Genomic DNA, 12,846 nt, shown 5'->3' on the forward strand with positions numbered 1-12,846 from the left:
GTTACCAGATAGAATAGTAGCGTAATTAAAAACTCTGGTTCCTGAGAAAAGAATCATATGGTACACATTTACGGCTTGCATACAATTGAAGCCAGAGGGTGCGACTGAATATTTTAATTGATTTGAACAGGTATTTTCAGATTTTATTGGTCAAGTTTGTGCGCGGATTGTTGCCTGAAATCCAATCACAGATTATGACTTCTTAAAGCGCTTGGCAAGCGAATCACAATCTGAAGTATTACATATGGCTCAGTACTATGAAAAAAAACTTCATACAGAGAAGGAGAGAGTGGAAAAGAAAGAGACTTGAAAACTAGAGTATTGTTGCAGCAGGGAATACACAGTTTAGAGGTCAATTTATACCACAGGGTAATGCACAACTGGGTCCTGTACACATGAACCAATGTGCATATTGTAGATAGGAAGGCCATTGGCGAGCACAATGCCAAATCCTTCAGCAGAGATCGAATAGCACATACAGTGCCATGGGTAGACGAGCCATAGGCCGTCCTGGGATAGGGGGTCCTGGTAGAAGTCAGTTTGCACAGAATCAACAGACACCTTCACAAGATAGTCAGCAACAAAGTGTTAATAGTGAGAAGATTTTTGATAATCCTTCAACTGTCTATTTTTCTGAGGATCTCGCATTTGATGATATACTGTTCCACTGGGACAACCCGAAGCTGTACCTATTCCCGTCGATCAGAAAGGGCCCTATTTTGAAATAAAGGTGGGGAATAGGGAGCATCTATTCTTGATAGATACAGGCGTGCAGAGGTGTTCTATTGATGAATCATGTGTTCCAGATATTTCACTGTCAGGGCAGAACAACATTTCTGTAGGGTTCTCTGGTATGCCAGTGGTTAGTCCGGTCTCTCGCCGGTACCGATTTCACTGGGGCCATTCAATGATTCATGTCCATTTCTTTTGACGACAAATTGTGGCGAAAATGTGTTGAGATTAAATTTATTAAAATAATTGAATGCTGTAATTTACTGTTCTCCAGATGGAGTGCATTTAACGATTTCACCTCATCAAACTTCTGACCCACAATTTGTGTCTAGACCTTTACCACCTGAATTGAATAAGGTTCCGACATGCCTAAGGGCAGTTAATGACAATGACGTTGGCATTTTACAAATTGAACCAATTAAAATTGTGTTGAAACCAGGTGTTAAATTGCCACGTATTCTGCAGCATAAGATTTCGGTTGAAGGTGAACAGGCTTTGAAGAGTATTTTTTTTTATTTTGTACATATTGGTGTGATTGAGGAAATTGCAGGGAGCGTGTGTAATAGTCTGATTCTACTAGTTTATAAGAAAGGGGACAATGCAATAACTTTTCAGATCATTATTGATTTGCGCACCATTAATAAGGTTGTTGCTCTACAGTTTCCGATTGTAACTGATGTTACTACAATATTGACAATGATTCCAGCTACGGCTACACATTTTAGTGTTGTGGATTTGAAAAACACTTCTTTCAGCATTCCTTTACATGTTGATAGTAGATATTTGTTCGTGTTCACCCTAGGGGGATGCTTGTTTACATTCACTTGCTGCCACAAGGGTACATTCAGAGTCCAAGCATCTATAGAAGAGCATTGAAAGAACAGCTTGATATGCTTGAGTTACCTTCTACTTGCACGTTGTTGCAGTACGTATACAATTTGCTTCTAGCTGCAGATTCTGAAGTTGCTTGCAAGGAGGGCACCATGTTACTGCTTATTCATTAAGAAGAACATGGGCATAAGGCTTTGTTGAAGAAGTTTCAATATTGTCAACAGGAGGTTGCCTATTTAGGCGATCTCCTGTCGAAGGAGGGAAGAAGACTGACACCTGAACGGATAAAAGGCATCTTTAGCATGTCCCTCCCAAAGACACAGAAAGAGGGCAGAGTTTAAATAGGCATGGCTTCATACTGTAGACAACGGATCCCAAATGTTTCATTAATGATAAAACCTCTGTTGGCACTGACAAAGAAGGGCATTTCTTTGCCTATCCCACGGAACATGGATTGCCAGATCGCTTTTTATCTGCTCAAGGCTTTGTTGTGTTCAGCACCAGTTTTGGGCACACGAAATTACGAAAAGATCTTTGTGTTTTATGTACATGCCTGTGATGGATGTGCTTTGGCTGTTGTGACACAAGAACATGGGGGCAAGAATAGAATGTGCAGTTATTTTTCATCAAAGTTAGACCCTTTGCATGCGCTTTGCCGAGATGTTTGAGAGCTGTAGCTGCTGCATCTGTAAAACAAAGTGGGGTATGGTTTTAGGTGATTCTTTAACTGTGATGGTACCCCACTCCATAGACGTTCTATTAAACAGAATGCAGACACCACATCTCACATCAGCACGACTAACAAGGTATGAGCTGATTCTATTTGCTCCGCATATCCAAATTAAGAGATGTTGCTCATTAAATCCGGCAGAACTATTGCCTCTTCTGCAAGAAACTGATTGTAGTTACAAGATGTCTCATGATTGGTTCTATACCACAGAACAAGAAACTAACGGCAGAATTGATTTAAGTGATACACCTCTAAAGAATCCGCAAGGGGAGCTGTTTTGTGATGGCTCCTACTTTAATCTTCTGGATGGTACATCCACTGCGGCTTATAGTGGAAACCAAACAAATTCTGCATAATTCTGCGCAGGCCGCAGAGATTATTGCGTTGATTAGAGCCTGTGAATTTTCAGATGGCTGAACATATACATGGGTAACCAATATGCCTTTGGGGTAGTTCACAGCTTTGGTCGACTATGCGCTGAGAGAGGTTTCTTGACCTCGCATGGAACAAAGATTCAGCGTGGCACCTTAATAGTTCAGTTACTTTTGGCACTTGCGCTTCCTACACAGTTAGCAATTAATGAAGTGTACTGCTCACCAGAAGGTGACGGATGATGTAGGAAAAGGAAATGCTTTTGCTGACGGAATAGCCAAATGGACTGCCACCGATTTGCATTCCAAAATGTACATGTTAGATCCAACAAAAGGGGTCACTGACACTTGTATGATAGATGAAGGAATTGGCTGTATAAAAGAAATTCAGGCTGATGCTATTCTAGATGAAATTAAACAATGGGCTGAGGGTCTAGCAAGTCTTAGATGATGAGGGTTGTTGGGTGGATAATAAAAAGCGAAGATGGATGCTACCCAATGCCTATGTTACCGCTATGGTGACAATGGCTCATGGTCCAACGCATATATGTGCCAAAAAGATTTGCGAACTGTTAGATCCTGTCTGGTTTAATACTAATATTCAAAAGATTGCTGATAGAGTTGTCCATTTTGATACATTTTGATTTTATTGAGATGGAGCGTTGTCAGAACTACAAATATGTTTTAGTAATTATTTGTGCGTTCAGTAAATGGGTTGAAGCTTTTCCTATAAAAGATGCCACAGCAATGTCAACGGAGAAAGTCATGCTTAAGGAATAATTTCCTATGTTTGGCTTGCCGAGAGTCATTTGGTCTGATAATGGTCCACATTTTATTGCTGCTGTCATCCTGCAAGTATGCGCGGGATTACAGATCGATAAACGGTTCCATTCAGCCAGGCACGCTCAGAGTGCCGTACTTGTAGAATTCCATATCGGTATATGGAAGAACAAGATAGCAAAAGTTTGTGTGCATGGTCATTTTAAATGGCCTGATACCCTAGCAACAGCCTTTTTGTCAATGCGGATGACCACACACTGAAAGATAGGGCTCTCCCCTTACAAAATCATCATGGGGAGGCCAGCCAATATATGGAACATACCAAAACCCAAACTGTTGAGAGATGTTGGACAACCACTTCTTTTTGACTATTGTGACCAGTTAACTCAAAACTTGTATTTGATTCATCAACAGGTGCGAGAAGCCCTCCCAGTAAAATATGAGGGCCCAGGTCATCGACTCTGACCTGGCCAGTGGATCCTACTCAAAAAATGTGAGAGGGGCTCCTGTCTTGCACCTCGCTGGAAGGGACCCCACCAAGTCCTTTTACCCATGAAGACCGCCGTACGAGTGTCAGGGTAGAAACATTGGATCCACGTGACGCACGTGAAGAGGATTCCTTATCCTCTGACCCACGACAAGGAGAGGAGAAGGGAATTGATGATCTTGATGCCCAAATTGAGCTTGCTCTAATTGACACCTTCCTGAGCCCGTGAGGCCTGGGGAGACTGCTGCTTTGTCTATGAAAGTCCTTCCTGAGTCTGTGGGGCCTGGGAGATTGTTGCTTCTTCAAGTTCTTCTTCAAATTCTTCTTCACCATCAAGTGATCTTGTTTCTGCTTCCTCATTGTCTTCAGGAAACAACGACACTTTGTTCACCGATCACACCGTACCTGGAGTCTTAAGGTACGATCTGCGACCACGGAATCCAACATAAAGTGCAGCATAGGCTGTGCTCAGAAGAAACCACCATTGAACCAATCCCTCGTCATTCCTCTTCTGAATACAAATAAGAGGTGGGGACCAGCAAAGTTACCTTCTATCAACATAGGCCATGTGGTCAGGAGCCACCGCCGGATGATCTAAAAAAGCCTAACAGTGAGGCTTCTTAACCGACACTGAGAAACAATGCCCATTATAAAAGCCGTTCATACTAAAAAGCATGTTGGTCACTTTTCTGATGATGAATCTGCCGTCGAGGGTCATGGTCTTCGAGAACCAAATGGTTACTGGTTACAATAATAGCAATTTTTATGATTACATTGACATTTGGGTTCTGGTATCTAGAAAATGTGCATCTGCTTGATGTCTTGTTATTGACTGCAAGCACCTCCACTGTATCTCCACCATATGAGCATCTGCACACTCTTCCTCCTCGAGACTTCCAACACAGAGGGGGTTATCATAATAACACTCTTTTGCTAATTATGAATGCAACCCATGCCATCCTAAATAAGACAAACTGCTGGGTGTGTTCGCATTTGTAATGGGGAAAAGGGACTGGGCTGCTATATTCATCCCCTCCCTTTAATTACTGCTTGCTACACTTTGCTTAGGGCATTATTCTTTGGCCGATGGAACGATAGCGTCACTGGGAATTTTGATTGGACTAATTTTAATGAATTTGAAAAGCGAGTTTTAACACCTTTAGGATGTTCTTTGTTTGCAAATAGGAGCAAGCTGTATGTTGCTTCTATTAGGCCTTCTAACAGACTCTCTAGACCTTTTCAGTCGTTGATTACCTTCAAGATGGCTCTCTTAGGCAATAGGGATGCCATGCCTCCTTCCTATACTATCAATCATAATCCCAATTCCGATCCATTCTGCATATGAAGAGAAGGTTCTCAACCAATGGGTACATTAGAGAGTTTTACTATCATTGCAATTCTAAACAGTGAGGATAGACCTTTGTATGTGTTCTAATCTTGATGGTCGTGCAGATTAATGAATACCTCCGTCCCCAAGTACCACACAGGCAGAATGGCCAATCACTGCCTGTGCAATCTTTGAGGCTATAGGTGAAGTGAGCCGTCATTCTGGAACCAGGAACGCCGGAAGGACACCCTGAGCGCTGTAATGCAATAGATGGTTATCAAACAAAGTGCAATGATGATAAGGTTATATGAAAACAAGTTGTAATAAGGCTTACCTGAGTGTAATGTAAACAAGGCCACAAAGGATGGGATGTATCAGGGGATCAACAGCAGAGTCAATGGGTCGGTATCCAGTGAGGCTTGGATGACAGTTCAACACCTGGGTCAAAATAAATCCGCACAAGAGTCCAGAATCAAAAAACGAGATGAAAAAACAGTGGTTACAAGGCCAAAAGTTCCAGGCAAATGGCAGTTCGTTATGCAGTCCGTTGAGAGTGTCCGGGTCCATACCAGTAGAAATAGAACCAGGGCAAAGGTAACAGATGCAAAGAGAAGGACAAAGACAAATCCATGAAGCAGTCCGTGGTAATAGTGCCTAAATATCCAATGAGATTCAAAATGCTAAACAGTCCTTAAGAGGCAGCTGAGAAGCACTGACTTTGTGGCTTCCGATGCTTTTAACTGCTAACCACAGTCACATGATGCGCATCACAGAAGCGTGAGGAAAATCACGTGCTAACAGATGATGAATGTGATTGGTAGTCATTCATCTCACGTGGCGCGTGAATCTCCATGTTCCTCGGCGGAAATGCAGAAGTTTCCATGGAAGTTGTCACAACAATGAGGGTCGAAAAACTCCCCGAGTGCCAGTCAGCGCGCTCCGTGGTCGAGCGGAATACCGTTTCTTTGCGCCATGATGAGAGGTGACTGTCGTGCCAGGTAGATCCGGGCTCATCTGTGTAATTGTGGATTGTTTAACAATGCGTGGACTGGGAGACGTGACAGTATGGAAGAGATCCTGTTTACTTTGTTTGCGGCAGTGAGGCCTATCCGTGGTTACCCAGAGATTGGGAGGGTACTTGTTACTTGGGTATATTGCTGCCAGGAGTATATGTTGGCACAACTGCTGAAGTCTCTAAAACTCATCCAACGCGGATGAGAATGATGATACTCCTTCACAAGTCATGGGTGATGTTGCCAAATCATTCGTGCCATTCTGGGGACAGATAATGAATTCTAAAGATATCAGAAAATTAGCAAGGATATTGGAGAAAACCATCAATAGGACCACTGATATTTTGTATAACATGACGCTAGAACTAAAGGCAATTAGATTAGTGGCTCTCCAAAATAGGATGGTGTTAGACATCATTCTGGTTGAGTGTGGTGGAGTATGCAAAATGGTGTGATCTGCATGTTGCGTTTTTGTACCCGACTCCTCTCCCACCATATTTAAGGCAATTCAGAATCTACATACCTTGAGTACATGTCCCAGAGGGAAACTTGAATATTAGCACGTGGTTCCGGGACCTGCTGAAATCTTTGCAGTCTTAATGGTAGTCCTTCTGATTTTTCTGTTTTGCTGTTGGTGTATACAATGTCTGCCTGTCATTTGTTCTATGATAGGAGGATGTTGGGCACAAGCCCTAGGTACACTAGCACCTACGATACATATGCTTGAAAAATCTACCAGTGTCTTAGTAATGCAGTATATTACCATCAAGGAGTTAATGGTGATTGATATCTCTGAAGCCAGTGACTCAAGTTGCTCTGATAATGATACATGGTCTTTGTATAGTGAAAATGTCTGAGTAAATGTTCTTGGCTTAGGCCAAAAGAGTGTTTGTAAAACCATATTTCACATAATACCACCTGATAATGAACATTGGCCTAAGCACATTCACATCGCACTGAAAACAGTGTCCGAATTAACCTGAGTAAAGCTGACTTTGCCGCCATTTTAGAATCATCTGCCATTTTGTTTAACTCCTGTTTCTGTCTTATGTTAAGCTGTGTTTTCGGCTGCAGCAGGGAAAGATGAACTTTGCACTGTGTTAACATGTTGAGGCTGCTGTAGCAGAATGTTTGTCCTGCACTAAGAAACCCTGGAGCTGAACTAAACTACTATTTAGATGTTGCCTGCACCAATACCTTCATCCTTGTTCAAACAGTGGAATAGAATACTGAATAGCTGAAACTGTGTGCCTTTGCAGAAACCCATTATGTTCATTTCTTGAAACTGGACTTACTTTAAGCTGGAGAACCAACGTTACCATTTTATTTTGTGTATATAAAAGCATCTCAATTGTTTGAAGACAACATTGCTGTATTTGTCATGTGAATTGGGTAAGAGCCCTAGTAAAATGTTAACTTGGAGAAGGGCTGGACTATGTAATGCTTTGTAATGTCCAGCACTCTCTCCCCTCATGGTGTCTGCTGGTGCACACTGTGAGGTGTTGGGAGCCAGATAGCTATCTGTACAGAAATAAATAATACATGTATCTCTGAACTCGTGATTGACATATTTCATATTGGTGGTAATTTGACAGTGATTGTTATAGAAGCACTCACCTTCTTTTTTTCAATACATACAAATACATAAGGATTTCAGAAGAAAAGTGTTTGCAGGGGAAGACAATGGGTAGACAGCCAGCCCTAGTCCAAAATGCAATTTGACCTTCTTGGGAAACAGGATGCTTTTCTGCTAAAATGTTTTCAAACACTTCTTGTCCTGAGGAAAGCCGGTTTAAAAAAAAAAAACAGCGAAAATATAATGATGTCTCTACTAGGTGTATTCAATGGATATGTCTTATCTGCTGATCTAGGGAAATATATCCACTTGCTGTGCAAATTACAAATGGCATGACAAAGCCTGTCTGTCCCATGCCACAGTGACCATTCCACCCACTATTAGGGTCATAGTGAATTTTGCAGTATTTGTGTATAAATACCACTAACATTAGTTACTGTTGCCACCGCTTAGTCTGATGAATTTACCACACTTTATGAGTCAGGAGATGATGGTGTTAATCCCTATTTCTGGAGGCGCTTGGCAGATGTCCCAAAGGCGGCTATTAAGCGCCCGATAAACCTACTACTTTATGGCATTACATTTGAGAGTTTACTGCCAACGACTGACTAGAGGTAAATCCTCCCCTTCAAGTACAAAGTCAGGAACTGGCACTGCAGTAAAAATGGCAGTAATTTGGTGGTCGTCAAACACACGGTGGAAAAAGAATTGCCGCCTTGGTGTTGACACTACCAAACTCAGAATATCCACCAAAATGCCTTACACATAACCATCTTGTTTCTGTAAATGACCTCACTGTCGTTGCAAGTGCTTACATTTTTATATTTTCACTTATAATTGAGGATTTGTCTTGTGCAAACCTAGCTAGGAAGTAGCAGTGTGCTGCCCCTGTCATTGAAGGTAACATACGAGGTAGGTTAGGGTTACAATATGTTACAATATCTGCCGTTGGATGTCCTGGCGATTTGAGTGGGATGTGATGTGGGAATGCAAGGAGACTAGGTGGCACTTCTTCCTGAACTGCAAGATCATTGGTGCAGTCCAAATTCCCACTGGAATGGCATTCTAGTGTTTAGGGACGTGGCAAGGGAAGGCATGTTTCCTGTTCATTTGTTGGACCAGTTTTGGTTTGAGTCTAGAGGAGCACGACCCATATGAGCTACGGAGCATTTGAGCTGGGTAGGCAGGTGTGTGAGCAATCATACAGTATTGATAATGCAGCCCATCTTAAAGAGTATTCTGGCTGGGATGGGAAGCCAGTGCAGCACCCGTAGAATGGTAGAAATGTGGTTGAATCTCTTGTTTCCCATCATGAGATGTGCAATGGCATGTCGTGTGGCCCCAAGTGGGGCTTGGTGCATTGGCAGATTACCAAGGCCTGCACAGTGGCTCTGACGTCCTCACGTGGAAGGATGTGTGTTGCTGGAAGGAGAGTGTGCTGTCTGTAGTGAACTCAAGTGATTTTACATTGGTAGTCAGGTGAGGTGGGAAGCCAACAAGATGCATGACTTTTAGCCACTATTGAATGTTATCTTGCTTAAATGAATGACATAGTAGAATGAATTCCGGACTGTGTGGAATTGAGCTTCAGGTATGTGCTAGTCATCCAGGCTTGGGCAGATGAGAGGACATTTCTGATGCGTGAGCTTTCCTGGATACCACTGACTTTTACATATAATTGAGTATCATACTCATATCGCCCATGGCCCAATAAGGGCCTGACTAAGTGGATGGCATTGCTTAAAGCCCCAGAGAAAGAAGATAAATAAAAGACAGCGACACTGCAGTGAAAAGAAAATACTTTATTTAATGTGTAGGTGTATACGTTTGTGTTTTTACTGTTGACACGTACTTGCTTTCTCTGTGGATTGCACCATCAAGCCCCTCTCAGGTGCCCTATGAAACTTTGGGGAGAAAGAACAATGAACAGGTCTACCCCTGACCTGGGACATGGACTGGAGTCTTTGGAGAACCTTGAGGAAGAAAGCAATGTTGGGAGTCAGAGAGAGAGAGATACAGAAAGAGGACCAGCTTGCAGCACCCTGGGGCAGCCGAGGTATGTAACTACCCCGGGCATTAAAAGCACTGAAAGCTGGACTGCATATGCCAGTAGGGGGCCTAGCATAGAGACTAGCTTGGGCCGCATGTGTGGGGCAGCCGGAGCATCTTCACCGCCTGAGGAGCCTTACAGCCTACCCTTGGGCCAGACCAGCAAGGCCATAGAAGTACGGTGTCCCCGGCGGCATGCGTAGACGGGCCACGGAGAAAGCCATGCCCTTTGTAGAGTAGAACAGAGCCCAAGCCATTAGGGGTGGTGCAGTCGGGTAAATATGACTGCCCAGCCCCGAACAGTGATGAACACGGTGGCCCAGGACTAGGTGGCATGGCCTCTGTAGCAGTCAGCTGTCGGCCCATCCTGGGGCCAGAAGGGAAGGCCATTGAAGATGCTGTGGCCTGGGTGAAGATGACGGAGCACGGCTGCCATGCCAGATCGTTGTCCATGCCGGCCACATGTGCAGACAGTGTGTGGCCAGCCCCTGCCCTGCTATATCTAGACAACACCAGGGTACCCTGACATGAGAATGGAGAGCAGAGAAACCAAATTGCACAACACACACATTCTCCTTACTAGTACATTTGAGTTATTTCATATCCTATTGAGAAGACACCAGTTCAAATAAAAAAATAACCTAATCAAATTGTGTATGAAACCCTTTTACCAAAATAATACTTTGATACATATAAGCATATACAAACATTGAGTTGGCTGTGATAGATCACAGGACCATATGTAAAAATGTATTCATTTATATAAAAAAACAGAAGTACATGCAATGAATGAAACAATAATACATAGACACATGAGTGCTCCCAGGGGAGCACCGGAGACCCAAAGTGAAAGCCAAGGCAGGCAGAAACAGAACGCGGTTGTGTTTACATGCCGCGGTGTTTCTGCCTACAGCTGATTTCCCATTTGGGGCTCTCAGGCTCCCCAACGGGGGCCCGAGAGCCCCAAATGGAAAATGCTAAATGCTGCAGTGCTTCTGCCTAAATCTGATTTCCCATTTGGGGCTCTCGGGCTCCCCACGGGTGGTCCGAGAGCCCCAAGTGGGAAATGCTAAATGCTGCAGTGTTTCTGCCTAAATCTGCCTTCCCATTTGGGGGTCTCGGGCCCCCCGTGGGGAGCCCGAGAGCCCCAAATGGGAAGGCAGATTTAGGCAGAAACACAACCGTGTTGTGTTTCTGCCTGCCTTGGCTTTCACTTTGGGTCTCCGGTGCTCCCCTCGGGGAGCACCGGAGACCCAAAGTGATAGCCACAGCAGGCAGAAACACAACGCGGTTGTGTTTGAAAACGCTGCGGTTTTTCTTTCTGAGTTTCTCAGGCTCCTCCGAGCCGGAGGAGCCTGAGAAACTTGGAAAGAAAAACCGCAGCGTTTTCAAACACAACGTTGTATTTATGTTTGCGGTCGCTTCAAAAGCGACCGCAAACATAAATACGTTTTTAAAGCTGCGGTTTTATTTCTAAGTTTTCCGGGTTCCTCCAGCCCGGAAAACTTAGAAAAAAAACCGCAGCTAGTGCTTATTTAAAAAAAAAAAAATAGCACTTACCGAGATTCAGCTGCAGCTTTCCTGCTCTGGTCTCCGGTCCCCGTCCTCTGCGTACAGCACCAATGAAGGAAAAGCCACCCAGCGGTAGATTTTGTTTACTACAGCTGGCTGGCATTTCCTTCATTAGTGCTGCAAAAGCAAAAGCCAGCACAGGCGGGCACCCATTTCACAAAATGGATGTGCCCATGTGCTTGCTTTTGTGAATTTTGAGCTTGAATAGCTCAAAATTTTACATAGGAAGTTTAAAAAAAAAGTGCTAGTATTTCTTTTTTAATGTTGCCCATCTATTCTTTAAATAAAATGTTTTACTGGACTATCCCTTTAAATGGAGAAGAAGGCTGCAGCTGAGGCGGACGTTCCTGGAAAGGTCCTGCAGGCTCATGGTTCCTGAAGCGACTGTTGGACTGACACGAAGTAGGAAGACTGGAGCATCCTGCACTGCCCAGGGAAGAAACCAGCAGCAGAGCAAAGCAACGAATAAAAGGTTTGCTCCTTAAAACGCAATCAGGCCCCATTCCTCCTGGCTATCCGTTTCACTGTAGCCTCTGTACAGCAAATTTGACCAGAGAAGGGAGAACTGGCGAGCAGTTTGGTAAACTGGTTGTTCCCACCAGCTCAAGGGGAGAGGATTCCTTGAAGATCTTCCCTGTTGTTTGAGTATGAAGATTCTGACCTGCAGCAGGGCTTAACCGGGCGGTTCAGTCATTGTAGGGTCCTCTTCTGTCAGCTCCTCATCGGTTCTTTCATTCCAGTGGCGACTCTGCCTTTCCAGCCCGAGGGACCTGGTTTTTATGCAGTTTTCCCCCATTCACACAGCCTGGCTGTCAATCACACAGCAAGCTGGCTGTCCCACCGGGACATTCACCGCAACCAATCAGATCAGAGTGCGACATGGGTCTCCAAGGAGAACCTGTGTAGGGAGTCCTAAACCCCTACCTCACATCCTGTCCCTCCTAGACATACAGAGGCCTAAGGAGGGCTTCTGTGTAGAAGCCCGCGAAAGGACAGTGAACAAAGGAACCTGGCGCGCAGAGAAAAACACGAGAAAGACTTTTACAAAAAGAAATGGTGATTAAATCCAGCCAGAACCGTAAAAAAAATGTATATCGTCTAGTGGGTTTAAGTTTGAGGCTACCAAGATAGCCTAAAACAATACCAGGGTTATTTAAGATAACCACGGTAGGAAAAATAGGGTAGTTACCACTGCCACCAGCAAAGTCTTAATGAAAAGGGAGCGAAACAATGCTCCAAGAGAAACAGACAAAAAGGGATCAGTTTTAACCCTTTCCAGAACTCTGTTTAAGATAGATTGTACTGGGTCTGTGAGTTTTAAAAGAGACTAATAAAGTAAATGGCAACTTTACATGTTCTGGGAGACAGTAGTCAGCCC

Source organism: Ambystoma mexicanum, chromosome 1q, assembly GCF_040938575.1.
Source record: "Ambystoma mexicanum isolate Mex_15411 chromosome 1q, UKY_AmexF1_1, whole genome shotgun sequence".
Lineage (NCBI taxonomy): Eukaryota > Metazoa > Chordata > Amphibia > Caudata > Ambystomatidae > Ambystoma > Ambystoma mexicanum.